Here is an 8,425-nt window from a genome sequence, read left to right as displayed (position 1 = left end):
GATTCGCCTCTATACCGAAACAAATCCGCCCAGCCGTTGTTGGGGGCATGGGGTGCAATCCTCTCGTTTAATGAACAATGTACTCGCTTGACTGTGGATTTACAACAGTGAAAGCACATGTGAGATTAGACAAATCTCCGATTAACACAAAAAAAAACTAAGTAACATTTTTTCATGAATGCTTGAGTACTGCAATCAAAAGCTTTCATGTTGTTCTGTTGATTGCGCTACTCAGATTATTTCCTGAAAAAATCTACTGATCACTGAAAAGTTAAGCGAGAAAATCAACATCGAAAGATATTCAATTTGCAAAACAAGAAAGCTGTAACCGCGGTGGAAGTTGGTACTCCAGTTCTGATGGATTTTCGTAAACGTGACCTTTAAGTAGTCTTGTTGTGTAGGGGTTATCACGCCTATATCTAAGTAGGAGTTGAGGTTCAGGTCCTTCCAAGACACGAAATTCTATCAATTTGTTCATTTCGAAACATGTACAGCCAAAAATGGTTTTCGTACGGCCGAGTTGCCGAAGATGTATACAATTAATTATTGGATACATGTGTTTGAAGGTATTCTTTTTTACGTAAACTACCGGCAGAAGAAGACTCCGAATACATGGTGTAAAATGGATATTTCGAAATTCGAACCCAGCACCTTCATCTATTTGAGAATTAAATATCAATTGGCTGAAAAATTTCCATGAATATACCAAAGTTATTGAAACTTTTGATTTATCTACATTACACTATTGAAAATTTGCATGAACCGTTTCAATGCATTTAATAACCGAATACATATTAGGCAGTTAACTTCGGTATGCATTAATCACACTAAGTCGAATCCAACAGATGGAATCGAGAATTAAGGTTTTCAAGTGAATATTTTTAACGCCATATCACGTCATTAGTTCACATGTATCATATCCAGCCACGCAACAGACCGTTATTTGTATGCGGAGGATAATGAGGTAAAATGACCAATGATGGACCCTCCAGCCATTATTGCATTATTACAGAGCAATGTAAACATTTTGCTATGAAATTCCATCGGGAGAAGCTACTTACAGTTCTATGGTTGTTTACATGCATTAGGCTAAGAGTTGAGTAAATTAGATTATTTTTTTACAATTTGTAAAAAAATAAATATGAGGAAGTGTCCATTATAGGAATATTTGGGGGGTCCATAATAGGGAAGAATAACGTCCCAGAAACGGAACATCAAAATCAAATGAAATTATCGATTATAGAGCAATTTCTTATCATGGACCCGTGGCGTTACTACTGGAAATTTAGGGGAGAACTGGCCCACCTAGAATCAATTAAGCTCCCCCTAAATTTTGCTACAGAGGTAATTTTTTCATTTATCTCTACAGTACTACAGAATTTGATTTCACTTCCAATATAAGTTTCTGAACTTGGAATAATTCTCGCCTGGTTTTTTAAGCATCAAATGTATCATAAAGAGGGGTCTCCGGTCATCAGCACATAACGAGGTATCCACTACAACAAATGTACGTATGAATTGATGTAATTATTTACGTTTTCCTTTACGAACAAAATATCACCAAGTCAATTAAAAGCTGCTTGGTGCGATTTGTAGAACCCGACCATATACCAAAATAATATCTGGCTTTCTAACAAAAGATGCATCGCATTCCTGAAAGGATTATGATTAGAATCCATTTTGATCCATTACCAAATACAGAGTTCAGTATGGCATATCATCCTTCTTTCTTCGTATTTGTCAAGTAAAGTTCATCCAAAACTTTGAGATTCCAAGGAGGTAAATGAAATTTAGTAAATATCGTTTGTTATATCAAGCCGTCGGAAGATGAGTTAAAATAGCAAACTGGTAGACCAACTTTTTGAACAAACCTACATTTATTTGGGTTCAGCGTCAGGCGAAAACGACAACTTTCTGTGTTTTGACTGACACATCACCGATTTTCAACGAAGTATTCTATTAGCATTTCCTCAATTATTAACTGGCTTTTCTATACCCGCCATTGCATGATTATGTATCTTACATGGCAAGTAAAATGGATACACTATGCGGGGTGTCGAGAATGTTTCCACCGAAAAGCATCCTATAGACCGGACCGAAATCCGAACTCGCCATCTCCGGATTGGCAATCCTACGCACTTTAACACAAGGCTACTGGAGACCCCTCATCGGTCATTTTGCTGTAGATTTCTATGTTTTATGATCTGAGATCAAACTGTGTATTTTGTTATCGGAATCAATATCAAATTTAGTTTTCAAATTGCTCTCATCGATAGCAAATTTGCTGCTATACATTTTGTTATTTGAACCGTTAGAACGACCAAAAAAGATATCAATTAAATAATCATATTCAGCATTCCACATCATCAAAATAAGCTATCAGTTGCTCTGAAAGCTTTACTCTGGATAAGCATTGATATCCACTTGAATGGACCTTGACAAAGGCAAATATATTATAAACAACAATACCAGCTTACTCTCATGCAATACTGGCGACCAATGCTTTAGCATATGTGGCGCCACCCGTGTGAAATGCAACACTACACACTTCTAAAATTCGCGGAACCTAATTGGCACCAGTGGTGTCAAATCTAAAATCAAGAATCCCTTTCACTTGTAAGGACGGAAAGGCAAAACTATGGAATCGATACAATGTTTTCACCTGGGAGCTGCGGATAGAGTCAAAACGAGTGTCAAAGAATCTCCAAAGTAAGCTGTCAAAAAGTATCCATCGCATCGAGAGAGGTTTTGTTCATTCTGAGCGCAGACGAGAGATTACACGTATAAATCAACTCATACTAAATATAGCCATTTTAAACAAATTTCAATTTTGGCGTCATTTTAAATATATCGACGGATTCAACAAGTGGAGGGTATGAATTAATTTACCATTCGACACGTTAATTTGCTTGATACGGTAAATTGAAGCGAAATCTTTTGTAATTATTTTTTTTAGAATAAACATAATGATAATTCCATGTTGAGAAAACCATGTAACGTATATACAGTAGGGTGGCTCAAATTAATTATGGAAAAACTTTTTCAATTTTTTGATGGGTATCATGATTCTTGATCGTAAATTGTGCTTGGCCAACTGCAAATCCTTGTTTTGGATGTTTCTGCATACATTTTTCCATATAAACTTCAAGTTTAGCACTACCAAACGCGTTGACGATTTGGCTGGCATTTTGTCCAGAGCATCGGGCATCAAGTAGAACCGAATAAGAGGGTGGCCCATCAAAAATTTGAAAAAAGTGTTTTTTGAGCCGCCCCTAGTGCAGTGAACACTGAGAGAGAAATTTAGCGAGTTTCAAGCAATATACTTGGTGGATTCGATCAGGTCCACAGCTCCCAGGTTTTACTAGTTAGTTTATCAAAACATGGCCCATCGACGGAAGCGTAAACTCGATTTCTGGAGTTATAAACACTTCCATCAGCAGACTGACACTGACACATTTGGGGTGTACCACTGCGATCAAGTTTCCTCCTGGCGCGGGTTTTATTGCGGATCATAACAATACACCATGTGGGATTTAATACCTAAAGCAATTTTATGAAATAAATTCAAGCTCTATCTAAATATCTAGAATAAGGGCAAATGTCGTAAGAGAGAATTCTCTTCGCCGACTTCCTCTCTTTTGAATTAAGTGACAAGCAGATGATTTCTTGCAGTTTCTTCCTTAAGAACCAGCGGCTTTTCGGCGCTTGTGATATTTTGTTCGTACCAGGACAACAGGCAGTTTCTATATCGAATTAGCACATTTGCGGTAAATATCCTCAGTTATGGGGTTGAGGGATGTTCGAAGCGATTTGCGATCAGTGAATCTGATAAACGAAAGGTTTGAACCGCAGAAAATCGGTAATTTTTCGATGGCGCTTGGTGTTGGCTGAACTGACCCTACCGCCTGCAAAAAAAAAGAAATCATGCCATGTGTTTTGTTTCGGCTCCACTGGCCAGCTAGATTTCAGCGCGGCTTGACACACACATTTTCAAGGTCTGTTTTTTCCTCCAGGTACACATATTCTGAGATTACCCAGGACAGGATAGATTTATCCAGATTCCGTCATCTAGAGTTGTAAAGAATCTAGATGGCGATCAAAATGAATTTGTTCCTTTTGTACTAAAATCTGGAGTAAATTAAGGTACATTATTTTCGGATTTAACAACATGCTTCTCGATGAAATCTCTCCTTTTTTATCAGGTCACGGTAAAAATAAGGTAAGAATAGTAAATACTTGATGGGAAGCCATTCCTGCGTTCAATGGATGAAATACCGTCAGTAAAAGGGTTTTTCTCTCAATGTCTTACCATTAGAAAAAAACAGGATTAAACGGCAGTTGACGAATCTGTGCTCCCGTAAAACAACCTGTTGGTGGTGTTTGTTCGTGTGGGAGTGCAATCAGATAAATCGAATATTGTTGAATCTTTATTTAAAGCAGATGAGTCTTTTGAAAATTTGGTATTGATTTTTCAGGAAACGTCCATCTACACGCTTAGAATAATGGCAAAAACAAGTTTATCGACCATTTCAGATGGCAGATGGTGCTGTATTCACTAATGGTTGTCTCTATTTTGATGTATGGGAAAGGCAAGTAAGCCTATATTAATATAATATGTTGCTTAAGAGCCCAGTCGGAGTGCACTTCGGTACATTACGTGTACCGAAGAAGTATTGATGAATGCATTAATGTACGTGCGGTCACAACACGTCCGGATATTGCGACGGCTGCCTCTATATTAAGGGCGAAAGTTCTATGCTCCCTGAAATAGAGAGGACGGCGGCGAAAGAAACGGCAATAATACACACCTCTCAAGGCGACTCAAGACTGGAAGCCCTGAAGTTGGGTGACACCAATGGAAGTTTCTGGGAGGCGTATTCAGATTCTGACTGGGCAGGTGATCCGGAGACGCGCAAATCTGCTACTGGTTTTGTAATTATTTTCGCAGGAGGGAGGCGGTTTTCGCTGGGCAAGCAACATTTTCTTGATATTGAGGGCGCATTCGATAACGCTTCTTATTCGTCTAGGGTCAACAATGTTGAGGAAAATTTGACCATGCATTTGTTACCTGGGTACATACTATATGCGGCAATCGGAAAATCTCCTCTGAGCTTAGCGGTTCATACATCACTGTTAAAGCAACAAGGGGTGTTGTCCGCAGGCAGGTGCTTTTCTCCTTGTTGTAGTCACTAGTGGTGGATGAGCTTCTGGTAACAGAGAGAAGAGGCTTCGAAGTGATTTGGATAATATGATGACGTTTGTCATTATTGTAAAGACAGAATTCGAAGTGTTATCGTGAAGAATGCAATCTGCCCTAAATCACCTTTTTCCTGGTGTCAAAGGATCAACTAGGCATAAATCCTACAAAAACTTCCATTATCCCTTTCACCAGAAGGTACAACTGAAACCCTTTTCTTGAATCAAACACAAATTGGTTATTCAAGTGAAGTAAAATATCTAGGTGTCATACTCGATGCAAGCTTAATTGGAACTCTCATCTCCAATCCAATTTGTGCAGAAGGTCTCAATACCTTTGGGTTTGTTCAAAAAACCCTTGGTAAGATAGGAGACTAAAATAAGAAGTATGATCATGTGGATATATAAAACCATTGTCCGTCCCAGGACAACACGCTTCCTTGACAGTGGCCTCATTAATGAGGCTGCTGCAGGGCTAAGCTCAACAAAATCCAACACCGCTTATAGCCATCACTGGTGCAGTTCGTGGCCACACCACGGCCCTAGACGCAATGCTTCACCTGCCCCGGTTAGATCAATTCCTTAAAGCTGGAAGCGGAAAAAGTGCTCTGGGTTAAAGAGCAAAACACTGCTGTCAGGAGACCTAACGGGTCACCTCGGCATATTAATGGGTGACATAAATCCCGCAATAGGAATTTGGTGACTGGATGGAAACGGTAGTCAATTATGACTTACCTTACGATGTGTTCATTCCTTCCCGCCAGGAGTGGGAGGAGAATTGATAGCGTTCCAACAGAGCTCTATAAATTTCTTCTGAATAGTTCGAAAATGAATAATCTGACGGGATCCGGAATCTATATTTCAACAAGAAATTTCTGTCCACTTAGGACAGTGGCCCTGATATTTCAGGCGAAATATATGCAATATTAGAATGCGTGTTATTATGCCTGTGAGGAGAAAGTATAGATTTGCAAAAAATATGTATTTTCTCTGACAGCCAACAACCTTGAGTCGCTTAATAACTACACTTGTAACTCAAAGCTGAATGAGGAATGCATTCTGGCTGAAAACTTATCCATACTGTCAGGTCTACCTATATTGGATCCCGGGACATACGGGTCTGGGGAAACAGAGATTGTGATGGGCTAACCAGGAATGGATCTAATGAAAGGTTCATTGGCCTAGGCCTTCTGCGGAATCTCAGACTGCTCTGTAAAAATGGAACTGAACAAATATATGGTCAGTCAGAGTACATCAAGCTGGAATGCACTTCCCCATACGAGCCAATCCAAAAGGCTCGTAACGTTAACCCAAAAGAAAACCCAACAACTATTAGGTCTCAATAAAGGGATATCAACATCTACACCGGTCTAATAACTGGACACTGCCTGCAGATACCATCTACAAAAAGATCGGAGCAATCAAACCTCAAGTACCGCTTCTGTGACGAGAGAGAAACATCAAATTTACATCCTCTATATTACAGTGCCTCACCAACGTAGGTTCAAAAGTTCTCCAGCAAGCCCTTTTGGGGCCTGCTGACATATGATCTTATCCCCCCAAGGACGTAGTTGGCTTCATAAAAGCTGATCTCGCCAGAATGGGAGTCACAGCATAACAACTCAGGATCTCTATTCATCAATAATAGATGGTCTTGAGTTCAGTCGACTAAAGGCTTATCTCAGTGGCAAACATGTTACTGAGATAACGCATTCACAACAAAAGAATTATATCACAATAGTCCTAAAATCTGGACGCAGTAGTCTTCGCACCCGACAAAAAAAAAAAGGGCAAGCGAAGGCAGAGTTGCGTGAGTCTTTCTTCAGGAGGCCGAATATGGCGCTTGGAGAACTTGTCCAAAGGTGTGCTATGGCTGCGAGTGCTAAAATTGCCACAACGGTACACAGATAGCAAAGGCTGCTTATGCTTCGTCAAGTCAAGAAAGAGCCAGTAAGAGGACTAAGCATATCGAGACTAAGTGTTCATCAGGGATCTCAGCAATCGTGGGCTAATAGTTTGCAGTATTACCCTGGCAGATGAAATGAGGCAATTTATCTTAACGAAGGCGGCGAACATTGAAGCATGACCGTTTACCGAGCTATTAGGGGTTCATAAAGGTTGAGTGATAACCGTTGAGAGGAGTGTTAGCGTAAACAACAGTAGCCTCAACCAAACCCGATCGACCAGTTAGCCGACACCTATGCATATTCAATTCTCTTTACGCACATTCTAAACATTGCAGAGTAGTGTATAGCAACCATCTTTGAAGAGTATACGACAATGGTGTTGTGTTCGGCACATTCGTGGTTTTTCTCCGTGAGTTTTTCCGAATTTCCCGAAATTATTTTCCACGTTCTGACACCAATCCCATAATAACCTGTTCACCTTCTTCAACAACGTGTACGTAGCAAAATGTAGCTGCAGAAAATTCGAATGGAACTGTGATTATATTATTTGGGTATAGTATTGCTAATACAGGCATACCTCGATAGTACGTACTGAAATTTTTAGTGTACGTACTATCAAGAAACGTATCATACTATCAAGGATCTATAATAGAGATATGCCAATACTTTTCTACGAACAGTTTATAACCTGTTACTTTCATTTGCAAACGCTTTCAGCACTTGCCGCAGCGCAAAATGTTGAAGCTTGTATATGACTTGCATTTTGATAACAATTTTGGAATATGTTTATCCACTAACAGTATTCAAATAAAGCATTATCACTAAAATGAAAGTGCAATACAAATAAGCGAAACACGATACATAAATAGATTACTTCTACTCGCGAAAATCGCAAATTGTTTATTCGATGGAAATTTTCTTAAATCTATCTCCAATACCTCTCAACCTCGTCTTCAATCTACCCATAACAACGTTCATTTTTGGCTCATGCTTTGACAGTTCTCAATGCTCAGTTATTTATTGTGCTTTCGCATATCTCTCATTATAGGATCCCTAGTACTATCGAAGCAAAAATTTTTTTGCCTTTTTGTTTATTTAGGAATAGCAGAATGATCATAAAACCACCGGAAGTCAAAGTTTCGATAGAAGGCTCTGTACTAAACATATTTGTATTTGATATAGTACACAAGGGACCAACTGGGACCCAGATTTTCTTGAAATGGTTCCTACATGTAGCATAGACAAATTATTTATACATGAGGCTTTTTATACAAATACTGTACTTTAATACTTCAGAACATCCATAAATTAGCAGCCATGTG

This window comes from Armigeres subalbatus, chromosome 2 (genome assembly GCF_024139115.2).
Source record: "Armigeres subalbatus isolate Guangzhou_Male chromosome 2, GZ_Asu_2, whole genome shotgun sequence".
In the NCBI taxonomy this organism is placed as follows: domain Eukaryota; kingdom Metazoa; phylum Arthropoda; class Insecta; order Diptera; family Culicidae; genus Armigeres; species Armigeres subalbatus.
The sequence above is the reverse complement of the archived record's forward strand: the minus strand, read 5'-3'. Positions refer to the sequence as shown.